We start from the raw sequence: 24,408 nt of genomic DNA, 5'->3' as shown, positions 1-24,408 counted from the left end.
TAATCAATGACTCCCATTCATAATAGAAATTTGTAGTTCTGAAGAAAGCCTTAACATTTTTCCATGTATTTACCTAGTCAACATTCTTAATTTACAGTCACTCAGTTTGCAAATGAGGCAAAAATGTTTAGCAGCCCCTACCACTGCCTCAGCATAAGTGGCTCTTCTCTCCATTTTTATCAAAGGACCAAGCAGGGCCTTCACCTCTGTACTCCTGAGTGCTGAAGTCATCTTCCTCTACTTGAAGTCTGTGCAGTTCCTGAATGGCATCTACTCTCTTTCTCCCCAAGTCTGCATCTTTTATAGAATTCACTCATATTTACAACTTAGAACTAGCTCCAGAAGAGATCAGGGTTCAGATAAAATCTTGCTCACCATTCAGCCACATGAAGTCAACTTTTCTGGTAAATTTCTGCTTCCCTTGGAGTTACTTATTCCCTCTAATTTTATATTTGTTTCACTTATTTTTCTGTAAACTTCTCATTAATTAACCACACAACAATCAGCTCTTCCCAATACCTCAGGGAATCTCGCTGTTCAATTGTTTATCTCAGAACGTCTTCCTGTCTCCGTGTGGATGGATGGTTCACTGGGCCCGACATACAGCTTCTTCTCGAAGCATCCACAGACATTCATCCTGGAAATTTCCTCTGCTTCCTCCACTGTTCACTGAAACCCGTATCTTCCTCTCTTTTAGTCTATTTCTTGGTTTGAAGAAGCACAGATTCTAGATGCTTTCTTAGATCCTATGGGTGTGTTTGCACCATCTGAAAATATTGTCATTCTGTTCTCAAACTCAATTAATAATTTGACTCAGAATTCTAGGTTAGAAATAATTTTCAATAGGACTTTGAAGAGCTATTTCAGTGTCTGCCAGCTTCCAGTGTGACTTTTTAAAAGTCAGTTACTATTCATACTCCTGACCCCTTTCTGTGTGGACTGTTTTTTTCTTTTTGTTTTCTGAGAATTTCTGGCATGTTTTTCCCTCCTGCTATATACTTCTAAATAATGTCAAAATGACTTGAATTGGTAAGGATATTTTTATTTAACCGGCTGGACACGTTATAGTATTTCTCAAGATGAAAACTAATATCCAAGATGTTTTATTATATCTCCCCTCTTTTTTTCTGTATCCTGTCTGAAATTCCTAAGATTTGGATACTGGACACTCTACATGGATCTTGTAGTTTTATGTCGTTTTATGTTGGTCATCTCTTTGACTTTTTATTCTACTTTCTGGGAGGTTTTCTAAGCTTGTTTTGCATACCTTCCATCAATATATTTACTAAATTTCCACTATCATACTTTCATTTCTAAGACCTCTTTCTTATTCAATTAGTATTGTTTTTATAATTTACTGTTCTCATTTTATAGATTTGAGAATATTTTTGGAAGTGCTTTTTTCCCCACTTCTGTCTTCTGTCGTTGTGCCTATTGATGCAAGCAAGTCTTTCCTAAAAGAAATCAACCCTGAATTTTCATTGGAAGGACTGATGCTGGAGCTGAAACTCTAATACTCTGACCACCTGATGCGAAGAGCGGACTCATTGGAAAAGACCCTGATCTGGGAGAAATTGAAGGCAGAAGGGAAAGAGGGCAGCAGATGATGAGACGGTTAGACATTGTCACCAACTCAATGAACATGAATTTGAGCACAGGCAGGGAGACAGTGAAGGACAGAGGAACCTGGCAAGCCGCATTCCATGGGGTCACAAAGAGTGGGTCCCAGAGACTGGACAACACTCAGCAATTGATACAAAATCTTCCCACTTGTTTGTTTCTGTCTCTTTGTCTTTCAGTCATCGTGCAGCTTCCATCGGACTTTGAGTGAACGCAGTGTGTCGGTTCGTATGTAAAGGTGAGAGTACTGAAAATGTGGAACTGATGATAGTGATCTTCACTGACCAGAGAAGGGGTGGAGAACCAGCCTTTCTGCTAGGAGTGCCTTCAATGTTAGTTTGCGTCTCTTCCTCTGGGCTCACTATTTTCCTTGGAGAGGAATCCTCTACTTTTCTGCCCATAGAATGTAAATTTCTTTGTCAGTATCCTTGGAGCCACCAGGAAAGGGGCTGGGACCTCATTGTCAACATGCAGCTTCTCACTCAAACCCCATTTCTTATTTTTAATTTAATCTTAATTTATATTGGAGGATAGCTGACATGCAATATTGTGTAGTTTCAGGTGTACAACTAAGTGATTCTGTTATACATAAATATATATCCATTCTTTTTCAGGTTATTTTCCCATGTAAGTTAGTACAGAATATTGAGCAAAGTTCTCTGTGCTATACAGGGATTGTTTATATATATATATATATATATATATATATATAGATATAGATATAGATATAGATATAGATATAGATATTGATTATTTATTTTATATACTGTGTATATGTTACTCTCAAACTCCTAATTACCCAGCCTCCCCCACCTTTCCCCTTTGATAATCATAAGTTTTGTTTTTGATGTCTGTGAGCCTGCTTTTGTTTTGTAAATAAGTTCATTTGTATCATTCTTTTATATTCTGCATTTAAGTGACATGATATTTGTCTTTTTCTGTCTGACTTACTTCACGCAGTATGGTCATCTCTAGGTCCATCCATGTTGCTGCAAATGGCATTGTTTCATTTTTGATGGCTGAGTAATATTCCATGGTGTATTTGTATCAAACTCCGCGTCTAAGTTGGCTTCCAGCCCTGGCCCAAAATGTGCCTGGGCTAGACAACACAAATGAGTCTAGACAACACTCTGTTTTCCCCTTCTCTAAGCTCATCTCTTCAGTATGTTATCAAAGTAGAGGGGTGACTGCCTGGGCTTAGAATATGATGTTAAATATAATTTCTTTTGGGTTTCTCTGGTGGCTCAGAGGTTAAAAAAAAAAAAATCTGCCTGCAATTCAGGAGACCTGTGTTCAATCCCCTCATCAGGAAGATCCCCTGGAGAAGGACATAGCAACCCACTCCAGTATTCTTACCTAGAAAATCCCATGGACAGAGGGGCCTGGGGGGCTGCAGTCCATGAGGTCGCAAAGAATCAGACACGGCTAAAGTGATGAAGCAACAGCAGCATAACTCCTTTCAGCACATCATCAGCTAAGCTCCATGACATTCTTGCACAAAGTATTCCAGGTGGGGCAACAGATACTAACCTGATTTCCGTGTCTATGACCTGATTCTTTTCCTCTGGAAGCTCTTGGAATGGTCTCTTCAGTTCTGCTGTTATGATGAGACCACGTGTTGAGTGTATTGACATTCATTACGTTCGGGATTCTCCATGGATCTTTTGATCCTGGCACCTCCTGCCTTTCCACAGCTCTGAGAAATCTTTATTATATCATCACTTTAATGTCCTCCCTCTGCTCTCTGTGTTCGCTCTCTGAAATTCCTCTAGTCAGATGCTTTACCTCCTGAAGTAATCAACTCTGTCACTTACCTTTTACTTCATATATTTTTCATTTCTCTTTTAATTTTCTTTTGTGTGAAAATTCTTTTATCTCCTAGACATCCTATGAGATTCTTTGTTTGATCAAACTATTTTTCTTGACAAGAAATCGTTCTTGTTTTCCTATTATATTTTCTGTAATGCCATCCTGTTCTTGTTTTTTAAATTCATATCTTCTTAATTTCTTTGAGGATATTAATTAGAGGCTATTGTTCCTTTAAAGTCCTTGTGATGTTCTGTGGGACTTACAGTCTTTATCTTACATGCTCCATTCTTTTCTAAGTTACCTGTTTGTGTATTATATTGAGCAGCTGCAAGTTTACTGCAAGTCTGGTCTTGCAAGTTTACTGCAAAGCTGGTCCACAGCTTTATATGAAATATGGAGGCAGCAGTAAACCTGTGAGACCATTGAGATAAGTGAATGTGCTTTGCAAACAATAACACCCATATGTTTCCTTTTTTAATTTAATGAAGAGTCGTAACTTTATAGAAGGGTGGTGGTTTTCAATGACTGCTAGGCATCTACTTGCAAGAATAGGAGTGAAGGGTAAGAAAACTCATTGTTGGATTTTCTGACTCTAGGTTTTTGCAAGGAAATTCTCTCCGCTACTCTAGCCTGCTTTTGTTTCTCCTTCTTTTCCTGGAAATTTACCTTTATTGCTAAAGTAAATGAAGTATTTTTTTAAAATCTCACTTTCTCATTTTCTTGGTACTAATTCTTAATTGATCTTTGATGAAATATTTTGAGTTTTTAAGCATACAATCATATAACTTATAAATAATGCCTCCTGCTATTTAAGCTTATACATTTTTTTTGTTTCATTACATTAGCCAGAATTTCCAAAACAATAATGACTAATAGATTAGAATAGGTGCATTTTCTTATTCCTGATTTAAATTTAATTATTACTAGTGTTTCACTTATAAGCCTGATGTTGGTTTCAAGTAGGTATTGTTTATCTAGCTAATATCTATATTGTATTCATAATGATTTCTTGTGATAACATTTTCTTGAGGAAAAATTATTATTGATTTAGTCATAGAGTCGGGAGAAGAAAAGCAGCTCAAATTGAATTCTAGAAACTTACATTGGCTCAAATGGAAGATGTGGAAAAGAGAAGTAAAGGAAACTCTGGCATTGAAGGACTGCTTGGCATCTATCAGTGAGGAGATAAGAATCTAGTAGAGAGGTGCTGACTTGTTGATTCATCTGTGGAATTCAAATTTTCACTGATCTCCTGGGGCTGACAAGCATAACTTGAAAATTAGGGCACCATGTTTTGATCAGCTTCAGAATAAATAAGGAACTGAAATCAGTTGTTTGAAGGAAATATGACTGCAGGGCTTGCGTTTGATCATCAATCTTCAAATTTTTAGGTAGATGCAAGTTATCTGCATAAAATTTCTTGTTTGTTTCTTTATAACTTTTTTCCTTAAAGAGTCACAAGATTCTTTAAAATTAATTCTCAAGCCTTGGTTCATTACTAGCTTAACTGCGGATTATCCAGAGAAATAGGTTGTTACAAGGGGTTATGAGGATTTCCTTCCTGGAGACCTCCAAATTTTTAGAGACAGAGATGCCGTGTAGGTCAGACACAGCCTTCTGCTCAGTATCACTTACACTTTGATGTGTTTCCAGACAGAGATTCTGGATACCTGGGTGAAAAATCAAATATACTTTAGCCTCCCTTTCTTTAGACTTGCATTCTTCCTTGATTTCCTGTGATCCTTCTTCTGTCATCAAAGCCATGAAGCACTCTTTGGCTGCCTTTATGGTCTAAATCATACTCCTATTTGACCCAACTTAGAAAAGTGAAGCTAGTGATGATGCTAAAATAAAACAGGGGCTTCCCTTGTGCCTTGGTCAGTAAAGAATCTGCCTGCAATGCAGGTTTGATCTCTGGGTTGGGAAGATCCTCAGAAGAAGGAAATGGCACTCCAGTAGTCTTGCCTGGGAAATCCCAAGGACAGAGGAGCCAGTCAGGCAACAGTCCATAGCGTCACAAGAACTGGACACGGCTCAGCAACTAAACCACTACCACCACCACCAAAGATACTATAGAAAAATCTTAGTTCTCTGGGATTTGGTGAAACTGATTTTATTCGATTTAACCAAATGACCATATTGACAACATTCTGGAATGGTTCAGATTTGAGAGTATTTTCAGCCTGGGGAAGAGCAAAGAAAACAAAACAAAACTTTTTTTCTGAGTTGAGTCTCAAAATGGGGCCCAAAACCTCTAGGTGGACTTGAATTAAGTTGTGGACATGTCATCTTCTGGATCCTTGATGTTTCCATAGGAATGCAACACTCCTTGGACCATTGTTTGCCAGATTTCTTCCCCACATGTTTACTATGAGCGTCTAGTAGTTGGGAATTACTGTGTGCATCATCACACCTACTTTCAACTTCTGCTTGCTTTTTTGGATTTCTTAGCAGCACAGGTGGTGCCAGAGAAGACTCTTGGGAGTCCCTTGGACCACAAGGAGATCAAACCAGTCCATCCTAAAGGAGATCAACCCTGAATATTCAATGGAAGGACTGATGCTGAAGCTGAAGCTGAAACTCCTATACTTTGGTCATCTGATGCAAGGAGCTGACTCATTAGAAAAGACCCTCATGCTGGGAAAGACCCAGGGCAGGAAGAGAGGAGGGAGACAGAGGGTGAGATGATTGGATGGCATCACCGACTGAATGGACATGAGTTTGAGCAAATTTCGGGAGATAGTGAAGGACAGGGAGGCCTGGTGTGCTGCAGTCCATGGGGTCACAAAGAGTCAGACACAACTTAGCAACTGAATAACGAATGCATGTTCTGAGAGAGGAAGAGGTGTGTGAGGTTTTCTGGGAGTTGTCTGAAATCCAGGCTGTCATCACAAAGCTTGTCATTGAAGAAGCAGCAGGTAGAAAGAGCACTTGTTGTCACTTCCAGTCCAGCCTCTCCCTCCACCTGGCTCTACACAGAGACATAAAAGCCAAATACTAACTCTGCATGCCACTGGTTTTCCACCCCCCTTATCACTTTCCTCGGGGGTATAAAGTGCTGATGCAGTTGAGATCTTGAAATAAGTGATTTATAACCAAAATGGCCCTCTGCAGTGAAAGGTCTATGAGAGACAGCAGAATTTATTTGCTGAGTTACTATGCAAATTTCACAATTAAATCTTAACTCAGCTCCTGAGGGGATATCAAGGATTACTGAAGGAAAGGAGCTTTGACACGATTTTTAAAAAGGAAAGAGAGCAAAGAGCTAGCAGAATGCCGTACAGTTTCTCAGCCCTGCTCCTCCATGTCAATCTCTCAGTGGGAATCACGTTGGAGAGAATCGGGTAGAACAGGGAACCGAGAAGATGCAATCAGGGGAAAAGCAGAGAAACCTGCTTTCTTATTTGCGAAACTGAATTAATGAATTTTTAAAAGCATTCGTCGCCACAACACCCTGTCCAGGGGGAGATGCATTTGGAGACACACACAGCACTCGTCTATTCCTTTATTCCTTCCCCGTGCGCCTCAGTCCCCAGTTCTTCTTTCTGCACGTTCCCCAGGCTCCGGTGGTGGGGAGCTGACCCTCCCTCATCTCCCCCTTTCCTGCCTCTAGCCCCTCCTGGCTACCCAAGCTTTCTCAGCTAAGGTAGTTTCAGCAAGAGACTTCTGTTTTGACAGCCCGTCTCTTGGGTCTCTTCCCTGAAAAGGCCAAAGCTCCCAGTGCAGCTAAAATCTCTGCCTTTAAACAGCTCACTTCTCTGAACTGCATGCAAATAGGAGGGCTTGCAGAGCTTCCCCAGGCTCCTGGGGATCATCTCGGCCCTGGAAAGCCATCACTGTGGGAAAGGCTTTTGAAGGGCCATCATCCCACTGACACTAGTCCACGGGTCACCACCAGGCTGTTGTCGGAGCCCTGCTCCCGCGATGTTCAAGGGCCTCCATCTTCTTGCAGGGCAAAGGCTCTTCCTTCTTTCCTCCGGGTTCAACTACACAGGAAGGCAGCTGCTTGTCCATGCTGGATGATAACGAATAGTGGAACAGTGATGTGACAATACCCTTGCTCATTAGCTCAGGTTCCTTTCTGAGAAGGAAGTGAATACTTTCCCTTCCAGGAAAGAGTCATGTGGTTGCCAGCACCAACCCACCCTTCCCCACCCCCCAACCCCCCACCCCCCACCATGTGGGCCGTTGAACAGCGTGCAGACAAACACTGGGTGAGTTGTCTGTATGTTACGAAATTAGGAAAATGAGACTGAAAATTCCCACGAGTCCCACGCATCCATTGTATTTAGTTCCTTTCTCCATGTCCCTTCCCTGATATTCCACCCCTGTGGAAATGCTTGAAGTGAAAGTTGCTCAGTCGTATCTGACTCTTTGCAACTCCATGGACTATAAATGGAGAATTTATAGTCCTAAATTCTCCAGGCAAGAATACTGGAGTGAGTAGCCGTTCCCTTCTCCAGGGGATCTTCCCAACACAGGGATCGAACCCGGGTCTTCTGCATTGCAGGCAGATTCTTTACCAGCTGAGCCACAAGGGAAGCCCAAGAATACTGGAGTGGGTAGCCTATCCCTTCTCCAGCGGCTCTCCCCAACCCAGGGATTGAACCCAGGTCTCCTGCATTGCAGGCGGATTCCTTACCAACTGTGCTATGGAATTGCTTGGAAGTAGCCAAAAGGCTTGGGGGCTTCTCTCTGCCTCTGCTTGGGCCGGTTGTAATCCCTGGGAGAGCTGGCAGTGGACAGGAAAGACCACGAAAGCAGCAAAGACTTTGGGAAGTCAATGGGAAGTCGCAAACAAGTTTCCTTTTAATTATTGTGCAGGCTGAGATTAAGAAGAATGTTAGTATGCATAAGCTAAGTCACTTCAGCCGTGCCGCCTCTTTGTGACCCTGTGGGTTGTAGCCTGCCAATTTCCTCTATCCATGGGATTCTCCAAGCAAAAATACCGGAGTCGGTTGCCACTTTCTCTCCCAGGGGATCTTCCTGACCCAGGGATCAAACCCATGTCTCCTATGTCTCCTGCATTGGCTGGTGGGTCCTTTACCACTAGCGGCCTGGGAAGGAGAGTGATTTTTTCCCCAGATTCTTTTGGGCATGGAGACTTCCTAGTTTGGTTGTGTGTGCCTCTTGGAATTTTATCTGCTGAGCCTCCGCAAAGTTTATTTCCATGGGGAAAATATAGGTATTTTTCCTTGGGATCTAGTTAAGTTTATAAATCTTGATAAAGTTTATTAAGATTTATATTGATATTTTGTTGTTGTTTATCTTATGCTGAGGGCCATTTTGTCCACTAACATATTGTTTGTGATAAGAACCACAAATTACCATCACAAACTTCCCTTATTCCTGGGAACACAGTGAGATCTTTCAACAAATAACTTTTTTTTTCCAGCTGTGGTATAGAAAGCATTCATAATTATATTTTGACATCTTGTAAGGTGGAGATCTTATTCCATGGTATCTCTGTACAAAAGTTGTACATTTCAAAAGATGCTAGACTCAGAGCACGTTATATAGATGCCTTTTTAGTGACACGTCTACTGAACGAGTTATTTTTCCAAAGCTCCTCCATAGATGTCTAATTTGATGATTACCATAACCCTGTGAGGCAGGTGGGGCAGGTGAGGTGCTAAGTGGATTATTTGGAACTTGTATGTGATGGCATGCATTTTTCATGATAACATAGCCTCTTTCCCCTGCTACTAAATGGTTATGAGAAAATGGAGCTCGTACCAGCTCTTCCCGAGGAATGAAGGCAAATAGTGGGAAATTCAGCACAAATCGCAGGAATCATAGACACTCATCATAAAGGGACCTCGGTGTTGTTTGTTCCCTGGTGTAGCATGACCACCATCGCCCCATCGCACATTTGTGGAGGGTCAGACCCCCCCCCCACAGACACTTCTGCTGATAGGGAACTCTCCAATCTCCTGAAACACCCTGGTTTGTTGAAATACAGTTTCTTAGGTTGAGTCTCCTTGTAACTTTTGCCAACTGGCCCTTATTGTTCCCCTGTTTACTCCACAAAGAGAGACCAATCCCTTATTTCGTTTACTCAACAGATACTTCCTGAGTGTCCACTGCATGTCAGACACTGTTCTAGGAACTAGAGAGATGGCAGTGAATGAGACAGACAAATATCCCCATGTTCAGGGGACTTATATTCCAGTGCAAGAATATGAGAAACAAAACAAGAAACTGATGTAGGGAGACGGATACGATAATGATATTGAGAACAATAACAGGGAGGGAGGAAAGGTGAGATTAGCAAAGGGGAGCTCAGTATAAACGATGTGCTGAAGAGGTGACATTTGATCACAGACCTGAAATAGTTGAGCGAGTGAGCCAGTCACCCGTGTGACTCCCATTTTAGGCAGGGTACGCAGTGAGGAGAGTGTCCCTGGGGTGCAGAGGAATGGCTGTTTTCCGGCAGGACAGCTAGGATAGTGTGGGCTGGAGGAAGAGAGGCAGGAGAAGATGCTGGGGAGGAAACTCAGCACCTGGGCAGCAGAGGTTCTGTGCGCCTCTGGGTCCTACTCAGAGTGAGGTGGGAAGCCTCTGGAGGTCCCGGAGAAGTGACCTGGTCTGACTTCTGTGAGAGGAGCTGTTTGGCTCTTGGGTTTAGGCTAGACTTGGATAAGGGTTGTGGGTCAGGCGAACGTGAAGAAAGGGGATAAATTTAGAGGTTATTAGCATCATCCAGTGACTCGGAAGCAGTAAGGATGCTGACTATTGATACATCCTGAAGATAAAGTCATCAGGCTGTGGGGTAAGGTGAAGAGAAGATTGAATAACTCTTGGGTTTTTAGGCTGGGCCAGTGAAAGGATGCAGCCATTTCTTAATTTGGATGAGAGTGACTGTGGGTGAAACAGAATATGGAGAAATAAACAGGAGTTTGTTTACTGTTTAAAACTCCTATTATAAACTCCAGTTCATTTCTGGGTATGTTAGATTTGAAATCCTTAACCCACGATATTTCAAATGTTGAAAGACAATTGTCATACCCAGATAGTAATCAAACATAGTTCATTCTGCTGTAATGGACATGTGTGTCCCTAAGTAATCATCAAGCCATGCAAAACTGTACAGTGAAAACTGCAGAGTGAAATGGGGGGAAACATAATATTAAACTTTTTCAAAGATACTTCAAAAGAAAAAAAAGACAGCATTGTTACAGATGTATTAAATGCTTATGGAATACCTAAACACTAAGATAAAAATGGCACTTCGCTCTGAAAAAACTTAGTCACTTGGGAAAGTGGGCTTTTCAAACGTTGTAGCATATGAGTTATTGTGAAGTAGTGAAAAGTGGAGAATCTGAAATGGCTTGAGAAGTACCAGTGTGGAGATGGGCGTGGCTTATTGTTCTTGGTTCAACATTGGCATTAAACATCACAGTTATGTGATCTTTCCCAGTCTTAAATCCTGGGCATATTTTTCTGCCTTTGAGTTGAAGGTCCTTCAAGACATACATTTATAGCAGATGCCTGTTTCATTCAAAACTGAAAATTTGATGCAGCATGTGTCATTCTTCTTTAATTAACTTCTGTGTAACCTGGAAACTCTTTTATGGATTTGAAACTGTAGCAATGTTTGAAATCACTAAACCAGCCACTGCTAGCATCAAAAGGAGCCACTTCTGCAGGATTTAGTGACTTCCAGTGAAAGTCTTTGAATACAGATAGTCCTTTGGAAAAAAACAAAAATTCCTACATGAACTACTTGGCATTTTAAACCAGGGCAGATAGATAAGTTTGGGATGTTTCATGTGTGTGTGTGTGTGTGTGTGTGTGTGTGTATGTGTGCATGCATGAACTTGGTTTTTGTCTCTTGTTTTGTGTTAATAAAAATTTAAAAAATACAGAAGGATAACAAAACATCGCCTGGTGGAATAACACACTAGGTAACCAGCGTGCTTGGTAGATGTTTTTTAATAGGCAAGAACACATCTGATTCCATACTGAATCTATTTCTTTTACTTTAACCTTGTATTGTTGCATTTGCTTCGAGTCGAGAATGTTTCCTATAGCTTGAAATATTCAGGATAGCCCATTCTCAGAGCTCTGACATTTAAGGGTACCATACCTTTCCATTCACATAGAGATAAAAAAATTGCAGAATCAACAATAACATCTGTCTTGCTGGAGGGTCACAGAAACTCTGTGACCTGACCTACCTCACAGCTGCAAGGACAAAGGGTTCCCACAACCATCCTCGTCCCCCTCTCACCTTGCCTTTAAAAATGCTTTGCTGAAATCCTTTAAGAAGTTCCGGATTTTTGGGTCATGAGCCACTCATCTCCTTGCACCGCTCGGCACTAAACCTTTGTCTGCTCCAAACTCCAATGTTTGGGTATTGTTTGGCCTCATTGTGTGTTAGGCACACAAACTTGTGTTCAGTAACAGCTTGACCTGTGGGCATGTGTATTTCCATGCAGCTCAGTTCAATTGGTTGCAGTTCTCTGTTTCTCAGAGACAAATGTCAGAAAATACAAAATTCAGGTTATGCTCAAATTGTTCCCAAGTATATCTGTTTAAAGACTGAAGGCAGAGAGAGAGCAGCAGAGGATGAGATACTTAGATAACATCACCGACCTGATGGCATCATCATGTCAATGGACTTGAATTTGAGCAAACTCTGGGAGATAGTGAAGGACAGGGAAGCCTGGCATGCTGTAGTCCGTGGGGTCACAAAGAGTCAGACACAACTTAGCAACTGAACAACAGCATGTCTGTTTATGAATTGCTCTGGAACAAATAAACAATTTCAGAACATTATGGAAGAATTAATACTACCACAGCAAAATTTTTGAAATACTAGAAATTTAAATTGTGTAGGAAACAAATTTAGGAGCGCTTTTCATCTCTGGTGTTAGTTTGATGTAGAAGAGGGACCTTTGTAGTGTAAAGCCAAATGGGACTTCAGTTTATGGAAAGAAGTTAATCACGAAATCTGCGCCAGACCTCACATGGTGGAGGGGTTTCAATAATTCCCAACCTCTAGCCCGCTCTGGGACTGAGTCCTGGGCCGCTCAGAAACCCCGCTCCCCATGGGATCTCCCACAGCCTTCTGGCCCCAGCAGGACTGAGGATAAGGATTGCTTAGTAATTGCTTGCCCTGTGCAGAACTGTACCTTGACCCTAACTGGGCACATTAGCTCGAGCCTAGAGGCCCAGCACCTAAATGAAATGTAGCTCAACTCACAAGGAGCCTGAGTCTCAGCAAATAAGAACCACGTATAAAAATGAAAACGTGGTCCCATATGTCTTTAAACCCATGACGGTTACTGCTGATATGATACTACAGGGGAAAATGACTTAGATTTTTGTTGGGTAGATGGATTTGGAGGGGTCTCTCTGTGCAATTTTCTGTAACATAGTGGGGTCTTTGTCACTGTAATGAAAACTGCCTTCAGCTAGAAGGAAAAAAAAGAAAGGGAAAGAGAGAAACAATAGCAGCCTAGAAGCAGAATTTTCCAAATAAATTAAGCACTTTTGAGACACAGGATTTATATTAGAAACACTGATACAAGCTTATCCTTGAAGGTGTGAAGATCTAGGCTCTTAAAATTAATGTAAATAGCAGTATTACTGCCTCAGGCATCAGTGGAGATCTTTGTATGAAAAGCTATGTATAAAAATGAGGGGGAACAAAAGAAGGGGTCACTCCAATAAAGAGTGTTTGCAAAATCATGGAGAAATCTTTGCAGCTTTGAATTATAACACCTTTCACTCTTTTTTTTTTTTTTTTAAAGATATTATATAAAATGAAGTAAAAAGAAAATAACAAAGAGATGGTTTTGCACATGCTTCATTTACATGAACAAATTTGGACTTTTCAATGTATCTTCTCTTCTGTGTGTGTGTGTGCAGAATTCTGTGGATCCACAATCAGGAGGTCTGAGATCTATTCCTAGCCAATCATAGATGTGACCTTCCTTGTATCTCTTTGCTATAAATATAAAAACTGCTCACCTCTGAGGTTGAGTTGATGCATATGAAAATATTTTTCATGTAGTAATATGCTTGTCGAAGATTATTAATGTGGGAATATGGAAGGAAGAGAAATGCTCAAGACAACAGGAAGATTGCTTTGGTTCATCCAGCTCATCCAGATCCCGCAGGAAATGTGTGTTTTGCTGGTGGGGAAACTGGGGCAGCTGGGTGTGTGAAAGACAGAGAAAGACAGAACGCACATGTTCAGGTGTTTGCTAAATGCAAGGGGGACAGCCCTTTATTAGGCAAGAGATATGCTGAGTTTCAGGTTTCCATTACCAGGAGACTTGGAAAAGTTGAAACTCAGCCTAACTAGGGCTGCCAATGGCCTCTAATGAAAATTTCCATTTGGAGAGACTGGATGTTGGCTTGGCATGACACCAAACAAGCAGCCTGCTGCAAAATTTTACACCAATTGTATTTCTCCTAATTAAACCCTGTCTGACCTCAGCATTAAGAAACAATTTGTTTCAGGATATAACCAGCACACATAAGCAATTACATTCTGTTTGCCCCATTAGCATTATTTGGCTCCTCTGCTACCCAGGGCTGCTACTGCAGCGAATGCTGCCCCAGAGCCAGAGCTATAAAAAGCCTGGAGTGTTCGAAGGCTTTCTCCCCCATACTAAGAACTAAGAATATCATCATATTTTAGCCAAGCCAAAGATTCTGGGAACAGTGTGCTTCTGTGTTTATTATAAGGGTGTGTCTATATATATGTATGAATATTTTTATGCGTTAAAGATTCTACTTATAAAAAACCTGAGGAAGCTATAATAGTCTAAGTTTATAATAATCTTAAGCTTTTCTGGTATGCTATTTTTCATTTTCCCTTTCAGGTTTGACCCTTGTACTTTTACTTCTTTGTAGCCATCAGACTTGGTGAATTTTGGATTTTAAACAGAAAACACTGGGTCCTACAAAGCTTTGGGGTGCTTTGGGGGCAAATGTTCTTTGTTTTTTAACTTTATTTTTTTTAACACCAAAAACATTTTGTATTGGAGTATAGCTGAAATGATCACAACATTGTTACTTGGCAAATGTTCTTTTTTTTTTTTTTTTTTCAAATGTTCTTTTATAAAAGAAGCATCCTATCTGTATAAGAGAGAGTGAAATAGACAAAGGCTTTCAAATTTGAAAACTGTCAGCAGACCCACTATAAAGTTCATTGAAGTGGCAGGAGCTTCAGTCCTGGGATCAGGGAGAGGGTTTGGTCCTCTCAATCCCGTCACTTGTACCTGCTGGGTCTCATCCCTAAACCCTCTGAGATTCCATTTATTCTTGATAAGATGGAACAAGTGATATCCGAGTTAATTCTGTAAGGTTAACTGCAGGAATTAGCTAAATCATAGTTCTTGTTTCTACTTGGTCATTGAAAGTTGCAAAGCTCTAAGTAGATATTAGGACATTCTTCATTCTAACTTCATTCTGAATCTTTTAGCAGTAGGCTTCTATTTTTCTGCTGTCCTTGGTTTGGGAACTGTGGTGGGAAAGATAGGAAAGAGAGTGCAATGAATTCCACATCACAGGGAGATACGTGGAAATGAGAAATGGATTCTATGTATTCTGTTGGAGTAAGCAATAGTGGTGGGGGCGGAGGGGAGTCCTCAGTTTTTGCCTAATTTTTACCTCCAGTGGCTAGGAAAAGAATTTATCATTGGTTTTTCCACTCCAATTTTTCAACCTGTAAAATGGGAATAAAACCTTCTTCCCCATTTTATTTCAAAATGATACAGTGGGATTATGCAAAGCTTGGCTGTTAAGAGCTTTGAGAGTCCTCAGATGGCGGGTGTTAGTGAATGGAATGTGGTTCGTTTCCGTGAACTGCAGTGAGGTGTAGAGACAGGCTCTGATACTCACTCTGCAGAACAGTGCTTCTCTCTGTGAATCAAGAGCACCTTCTGTTGGCAACTAGGTCTCATGAGCCTTAAAAATCAAGGTACATTTCAGGGCTGAGGCAAACTTAAAAGAAAAAAGAGAGTAAAGAATAAGTACTAATTGACCTTAATAAACCAAAAGCATGAATACCCCTTTTTCCTGTCTCATCCATTGTTATCCTGCTACATCGTCACCCTGGTCTTAATGTATAACAGATCAGCTCCTATTTGCAGACCCAGGGTCTGGGTGTAGTGGGTCACAGTGAAGCAAGAGCTTCCCTTTGTGATAAAAAAAAAAAAAACTACTATGAGTCCCATTGCAGACATTTCCCAGCCATGAGGCTTGGACAAGTCCCTTAACTTCACCTGGTACGAAGTAAACATATTTAATTTTCCAGACAGCATTATTTGCATTTTGCTTTTCTCCTGCACGTTTCTCACAAGTCAAAGGCACTGACATACCAGATTTGTATTAGACAGTTGGTAGATGAGTGATTTGAAAATTTCGGAATCTTCCCAAGCACTTCAGATTCCCATATTCCTTTGTAGTGGGGCCCACTACATGTGGGCCCAAGAACCTACATTTTATTAAGAGCAACCCTGGTGAACTTAATGCATTTGTGCTGAGATCAAAATACACTTGGTAAACATACCTAGCACCCAGAACAGAGCCTGACATGTAGTAGGTGTTCAACAATATTTACTGAGTGAATGCAGAAGCAGGGGCCTAGCCTGGCAGCAGAGGAAGGAAAGTGAGAAATAGTCAGCATCAGGGTAGGAAGCCCTGGAATTTCACAATTCCATGACAACAAGACCGTTCTGGCTGACTTTGGGCTGAACCACAGCTTCTTCTCAGGTGGCGCTAGTGGTAAAGAACCTGCCTGCCCATGCAGGAGACGTAAGAGACATGGGTTTGATCCCTGGGCGGAGAAGATCCCCTGGAGGAGGAAATGGCAACTCACTCCAGTATTCTTGCCTGGAGAATCCCAGGGACAGAGGAGGCTGGTGGGCTACAGTCCGTAAGGGTTGCAGAGCCAGACACATGGAAGCGACTGAGCATCATGCACTCACAGCTTCTCACTTTTAAATAAACATTGTCTTCTCCCTCTGTACCTTCATGGGCACTTGGCTGCTACTCACTTCGCAACTCTGACATGGATATCTGCTCCCTCCTGCTCTAGGTGGCTGTGACCACAACTGCTAATGGCTAGTGGATTATGATTTCTTTGTATAGGGTTGATGGTAAAATACAGGAGACCCCATGAAATCTGAATTTTGGATAAGCCACATTTATCTTTCAATATAAGTATGTCCCAAATATCACATAGGACATATTTATAGTATAAATTATTTTTGGTTTATCAGAAACTCGGATTTAACTGGGGATCCTCTATTTTTATTTGCTGAATCTGGTAACCCTAGATGATCTTGCTTTACATCTTTGGTTCTTGTTAATCTCTGATTATTTTAGTTTTTAATTGGAACATAACTGCTCTACAATGTTGTGCTATTTTCCGCTGGACAATAAGGTGACACAGCAACTCCCCACTAGCCGTCTATTTCACACATGATAGTGTATTTACGTCAGTGTTACTCCCTCAATTTGTTCCACCTTCTGTTTCCCTGCTGTGGCCAAAAGTCCGTTCTCTACAACGGCGTCTCTGTTCCTGCCCTGCAAACAGATTCATCCGTGCATTTTTCTAGATTCCTAATCTCTGATTTTTGATCGTCAGAGTTACCCTAGCTTTCTGATGATTTGTGTTGACTTTTCATGGCTGTCTACCAGAAGTTTTTATATCTATGCTTCTAATCTCAATTTGCAGCTTTCTGGTTCTTATTGCCCATTTTGGTTTTCATGCATCATTTCTAAGTAACAGTTATTGCCTTCAGTGGAGACTGTTCTAGACCTGTTGTTAATTTCAACACAGCTCTGAAACACACAAATGTTTTCTGGTATATTCTCCCTATGACTCCTATCTGCCTCCTAGTCCTGGAAAAAAAATAGGAGGAGGTTAGGAGCGGTGATCAAATTGCAAAAGGGGTTGAGCCACAGTGGTCTAGCACTGAGTAGTATTCTAGATTAGTTTTGGCTGCTCCTGACCAGAGGTGGTTGTAAATGGAAACACAGATGCCCAACCTTCAGTTCTATTCCTGATGCCTTGGGGAACAGAGAACATGGACATCAATGGGCGATATTTGTCAAGATGTTGAAGATAACTCTTTTCTTCTTTTTCTCATTACCCTGACCTTTACTGTCTATCCTAGTTCCTTCATCTCATCACGACCGAGTTACCATTTCATTCTTTTTGTTCAATTTCAGTGTGTTCTGTGTGTAATTCACACAAGACTTACTAATTCTCTAAACATTTTCTTACTGTTAGAGACTTCTTTTTTTTTTTTTTTTTTTGAGTCGGGGTGGTGGTGGGGGTCTTCCCTGATGGCTCAGATGGTAAAGAATCTGCCTGCAATGATGGAGACCTGTGTTCAATCCCTGGAAGATTGAAGATCTTCCCTCCAGGGAGGATCCCCTGGAGAAGGGAATGGCAACCCACTCCAGGATTCTTGCCGGGAGAATTCAATGGATAGAGGAGCTTGGCGGGCTGTAGTCCATGGGGTCTCAAAGAGTTGGACACAACTGAGTGAAGATCACACACATATTCTGTTTTTACTTAATAATAGCCCATATTTACACAGTATCTTCTAAGTGCAACCACTGTGCCAAACATTACATTATATCTGTAATCTCATTTCAGTTTCATATCACTATCATCTGGATGATACAGAAAACAGAAAAGCAGAGGCATAGAAGTGAAAATAACTTGTGCTAATTTACATTATTTGGTGAAGCCAAAATTTGAATCCAGTTCTAATATCACAGCCCTGCTTTCAATGTTATGCTGAACTTCCCTCCATTTTAGCAGAAGTGACGATCTTAGAATTCTGCTAAATTCTAAGAGGAATAAGAATTACTTACTATTCAAGCCATTTGCAATATTCCTTCTAGTTTATAAAAAGAATCAATTATAATCTGGGTGTGGAAATCCAGACTAGAGGGACCCATAGTCTTCTCTGCAGTCTCCTGTGTCTCGATTTCTCCCATAAACCTTTCCCCGCCATGACCTTGACCTGGGACCCTCCCAAAAGTTTCTGCCTTTGATAGTATCCACCACTGTCCCCATCATTGGTGGGTATTTTTTTTCTCATGTATAACTGAAATGGACCCCCTCTTTCCACTCCAAAAATATTTTTTCTCCAGCTGTAGGATTTATAAGATTCCTGAGATCTAATCAGATCTAAATTTGGAGCAGTGAGTCTATTGAGATGGTTCACTGAAGTCTGGAATATTCCTGAAGTAATAAGATTCTGCTGTATTTTTTCTACCAAAATTCAAAGGAAAATACTTTTTCTCTCTTTCACAAGCACTACTTATAGAAGAAACTGATCTACCCCAGAAGAGAGCATGATGGAAGAGGTGGGATAGATCCCATTTACCAAATTATCACCCAAACCCAAATCTTTTTGCATTTGCCCTACCTCTGCTTGGAGGGTCAACCTGCCTCCAAGGAGCAGTGTGATTCGTTGACTTTGCCTGAATCAAAGAAGGGTGAGAAACTCTAAAGTAACAATGGGTATTTTACTTTTAGTATTAAACATTTCTCCATGAAAACTACTACTACATTCTCCAGATTGTACGCAGTCTCTGTAGAATACCATTCTCTTTGCGTTCCTCACTCTCTAAAAGCTGAGGGATTGATAGCACAGTGCAACATGGACCTTGTAAATTCCCCTTTGAACATGACCTTTCTGTTGAGCTTTAGACTGAGATGTTGAATGCCAATATGAAGCTGCTCAGTCTCCCAGCCATGTGTGACTCTTTGTGACCCTATGGACTATATAACCTGACAGGCTCCTCTGTCCTTGGGATTTTCCCACAAGGATACTGGAGTGGGTTGACATTTCTTCCTCCAGGGGATCTTTACAACCCAGGGACTGAACCCACATCTCCTCCACTGCATGCAGATTCTTTAGCCCTGCGCCACCAAGGAAGCCCACCAACACTGAAGGGGATGTGTGATTTGTGAAACCCAAGATACAGAAAGCTTTTAGGAAGTAATAGTGTCTGCCTATTAGTGTAAGCACACACATGTGCATGTGTAAACACACAGACACACATTCTCTAGAGCTAATGTTCTGGGCTATTGTGTGGACCAATCATCCTGAGGTCCAGTCTGTACTTTGAAGGCCAAGTTTCTAGCAGTTCCTCAGGGATTTGACCCAGGATCTGCCTGTCACCGAAATGTGCCAGGTTGTCCAAATTGTGGTGATGAGGTCCCCCTGCAAGACAGCAGAAGGTGAAAGCTGGTCACTGAGTGAGGCGTGGAAATACCCCTCACTTCTCAAGAGAGGCTGGCCTCACAGGACACTTTTACTTCTTTTCTAGTTAATTGTTGAAAAAGTTCTCAGTGGTGGAGCAGCTAGGAAAGAGTACATCTGAAAAAGGTCGTGATCCAATTAGGTAATGCAAAGAAAGAAAGAAGACCCCTCACCCCTCCAGTCAGAATCTGGGAAGGAGGAAGGACTTTGTCTAGAAGTCACTGCGTGGAACCTGACATGTGGTAATTTAAGGAGGCAGAGATCCATATTAGTTAAGGGCCCTGGCTGCCAGGATTTGAATTATGGTTCTGCCATTTGTCATACAGACATCTAGATTCCATCCCATCTAAAGGCCTTTGTGGCCTGCAAGGAAGGATGTCTGTATTATCCAAGCAGTGGTCAATGCCAGGATTAGGTGAGATAATTATGTAAAGTGCTCAGCAAAGGGCCTGGGACATAAGAAGTGATGAAAACAGTGAGGGTGGTATTTAGTTTTCTATTGCAGAGTAACAACTGATCACAAAGATAACAGCTTAAAGCATCTCTTATCACTCACGGTTCTGTGAGTCATAAATCTGATTTGGCTCAGATGGGGTCTCTATTTAGGGCTTCACCAGGCTGAAATCAGGGTGTTGGCTGTGCTGGTTCTTTACAGGATTATCTAGGGAAGAATATGCTTTCAAGTTCATTCAGGTTGTTGGTCAAATTTAGTCCTTGTGGTTGCAGGGTGGAGGTACTCTGTTTCCTTGCCTGGTGTCAGGTGGAGGCATCTCTGAGTTCAAGGCCACTTATATCCTTCTCATGTGTATCCTTCATCTTCATGCCAGTAATGGTGTGTCAAATGCCTCTGTGCTTTGACTCCATCGGAATTTCTCTCCTGCTACTAGTCAGAGAATACTCTGCTTTGAAGGAGTTCACCTGACGGGGTCAGGTCTACCCAGACTGTCTCTGTATTTTAAGGTCAACTGACCGAGAGCTTCAACTATCTGCAATATCTCTTCCCAGCAGTACCTCGATCCATGCTTGATGGGAAAACCAGAGGACAGGAATCTCAGGAAGGTTATCTTTAGAATTCCATCTTCCCTGGTATCTCTGGGGGTGATGTCAATTGATGACTCAACCTTTTGACTGGTTTTTGCTTATGCGAAGAGAGGTCTAAAGCTCAGTTTGGAGGCAGATGTAGAAACTGCCTAACAGTTCTGAATCAGAAAGCAGAGTTCATTTCTTTACTCCCAAGAGGGCAGAGGAGTGCTTTTAAATGAGGTTTGGATGGAGAGGAGAGAGAGGAGCTAAGGCACATGGCCATGAAACTGATGAGTTTAAGGATCAGGGTATTTCCAGTCAGAATGACTCCTATCAAAAAATCTACAAGCAATAAATGCTGGAGAGGGTGTGGAGAAAAGGGAACCCTCTTACACTGTTGGCAGGGATGCAAACTAGTACAGCCACTATGCAGAACAGTGTGGAGATTACTTAAAAAACTGGAAATAGAACTGCCATATGACCCAGCAATCCTACACCCAGGAAACCAGAATTGAAAGAGACACATGTACTGCAGTGTTCATCACAACACTGTTCACAATAGCTAGGACAGAGGATGGAAGCAACCTAGATGTCCATTCGGCAGACGAATGGATAAGAAGGCTGTGGTACATATACACCATGGAATATTACTCAGCTGTTAAAAAGAATGCATTTGAATCAGTTCTAATGAGGTGGATGAAACTCGAGCCTATTATACAGAGTGAAGTAAATCAGAAAGAAAAACACCAATACAGTATATTAACACATATATATGGAATTTAGAAAGATGGTAATGCTATCTCTATATGTGAGACAGTAAAAGAGACACAGATATAAAGAACAGGCTTTTGGACTCTGTGGGAGAAGGTGAGGGTGGAATGATTTGAGAGAATAGCATTGAAACATGTATATTACCATATGTGAAATAGATCACCAGTCCAAGTTCGATGCATGAAACAGGGCACTCAAAGCCAGTGCACTGGGACAACCTGAGGGATGGGATGGGGAGGGAGGTGGGAGGGGGCTCAGGATGGGGGACACGTGTACACCTGTGGCTGATTCATGTCAATGTATGGCAAAAACCACTACAGTATTGTAAAGCAATTAGCCTCAAATTAAAACATATAAATTAATTTAAAAAATAAAATAAAATGGATAACCAACAAGGACCTACTGTATAGCACATGGAACTCTTCTCAATGTTATTTGGCAGCCTGGGTGGGAGGGGAGTTTGAGGGAAGATGGATATATGTATATGCATGGCTGTTCACCAGAAACTATCGCAACATCATTAATCGGCTATACCCCAAAACAAAATAAAAAGTAAAAAAAAAAAAAAAAAATTAGGGTATTTCATATGGTAATCTTTTTTTGCCAAGCATTGTACTTGCCTTCATTATTTGTCTATATTATTATTATTCTAACCATTTTTAATGGAAGTGTAGTTAATTTACAATGTTGTGTTAGTTTCAGGTGTTATATTCAGTTACATAATATATATATTCTTTTTCAGATTCTTCTCCATTATAAATTATTGCAAGATACTGAGTATAGTTCTCTGTGCTATCAGTAGGACCTTGTTGATTATGCATTTCATATGTAGTAGTGTGTGTCTGTTAATCCTAAACTCTTCTCCCCCCACTCTCCCCTACTATGCTCTTTGGTAACCCTAAGTTTGTTTTCCATGTCTGTGAGTCTGTTTCTGTTTCCCAAATAAGTTCATTCATATTGTGTGTGTGTTGTCACTTCAGTCGAGTCTGACTCTTTGTGACCCTTTAGACTATAATCCACCAAGCTCCTCTGTCCGCAGGATTCTCCAGGCAAGAATACTGGAGTGGGTTGCCATGCCCTCCTCCAGGGGATCTTCCTGACTTAGAGACTGAACCCCCGTCTCTTATGTCTCATTGGCAAGCGGGTTCTTTGCCAGTAGCGCCACCTGGGAAGCCCTCATTCATATTACTCAGCCATAAAGAAGAATGAAATAATGCCATTTGAAGCAACATGGATGGACCTAGAGATTATTGTACTAAGTGAAGTAAGCTAAACAAAGACAAATATAATATGACGTTATTTATGTGTAGATTCTTAAAAATGATAAAGATGAATTCATATATTTTGTATTACATCTGAGGGTTTTTTTTTTTTCGTAATCTGCTGTCTTCCCAAAGGTCCCCCCCTCCCCACCCCCGACAGTGCTGCCTGTTTGTGGTTTTCTGGGGAAGTTTGGGAAAATTGAATTCCAAGGCTGTGGTCTTCTTTGGGTGACTCTGATTCAGTGGAGAAGGAGCACAGGCTAGAGGTGGGTCTGGGAGTCTGTGGAATCTTCAAAGGGGTTTTATTTTCCCCACAACTTTAGAGTGAAATCTGTGCAATTTTCTGTGATCATACAAGGCACAGCAGTCACAAAATAGTACTGCAATTACACATAACACATAGAGCTGGGAAGTAAGTTAGAAGGAGAAAAACAAATATCATATGTTAGCACATATATATGGAACCTAGAAAGATGGTAGTGATGAACCTATTTGCAGGACAGCAGTGGAAACACATAGAGAACAGACTTGTGGATACAGCAGGGGAAGGAGAAAGAGGGACGGATGGAAAGAGTAACGCTGAAACATATACATCACCATATGTAAAACAGATAGCCGGTGGGAATTTGCTATATAACACTGGGAGCTCAAACCTCGTACTGTGTGACAACCTAGAGGAGTGGGATGGGGGCGGGAAGTGGGAAGGAGGTTCAGGAGGGAAGGGACATGTGTATACCCGTGGCTGATTCATGTTGATGTATGGCAGAAACCGACACAATATTGTAAAGCAATTAAAAAATTAAAAAAGCAATTAAAAAAAAAAAAAACAAAAACCAGAGCTGGGCAGAATAGCAAGAGGTCATCAGGCCAAGTGCCTTGCATCCTGGGATGAGACACTGCAGTTATTTCTTCCTCTACTTAGCATGTTCATCCACTCATTCATTCAGTCATTCGACAAACACTCTCTGTAGTACCTAATGTTCGGTACAAGATATTGTCTTAGGTATTGAGGATTTAGTGGTGATCAAAACCAAGTGTTTGGCCTCCTGGAGCTCACACTGGTTTGGAAGAGATGAAAAATAGACAAGGAAATAGGAAATAGTATCATGTTAGTTTGTTATGTGGTAGAAAAAATAAAGCAAAAGAAGGGACTTGGTGTTGATGGTACACACCTTTTTGGATGAAGGGGTCAGAGAAGGTCACTCTAAAGTGACAATGAACAAATCCTAAAACACATCAAGTGATGGAGAACTTGACTTTACAAACTTAACTGAGTGACTCAAAGACAGTCAGCCCAGGAGAAGGAGGAGCAGAAGGAGGATGCCAGACAGTTCTCTGACTTGCTTTATTTCCGTCTTGCTAAGCCTGCTTCGAATTCACTTAGGTAAATGCTATCAATTTTTAATACCAATGTGTTCTCAGTAGCGTATGGGGAAAAACCACAACTGTCATGATATCCAAGTGCCCTCAGCATTGCCTGGGAGATGAGACAGGGCTGTGTCTGAGGCGTGCTGGGAGCGATATTCTGAAGGACTCTCACCAAAATGGTTTGGCGTCCGAGTTTAGACTCCCTTCACTAAGATTGATTGTATCAATTAAGAATAGCCATCCCGCAGCCCTCTTCCAGCCCCTCCTCCCTTCCTATTTCAGAACAAGATAGACTAGGTCTTCGT

The sequence above is a fragment of the Cervus elaphus genome, chromosome 26, assembly GCF_910594005.1.
Source record: "Cervus elaphus chromosome 26, mCerEla1.1, whole genome shotgun sequence".
NCBI lineage: Eukaryota > Metazoa > Chordata > Mammalia > Artiodactyla > Cervidae > Cervus > Cervus elaphus.
The sequence above is the reverse complement of the archived record's forward strand: the minus strand, read 5'-3'. Positions refer to the sequence as shown.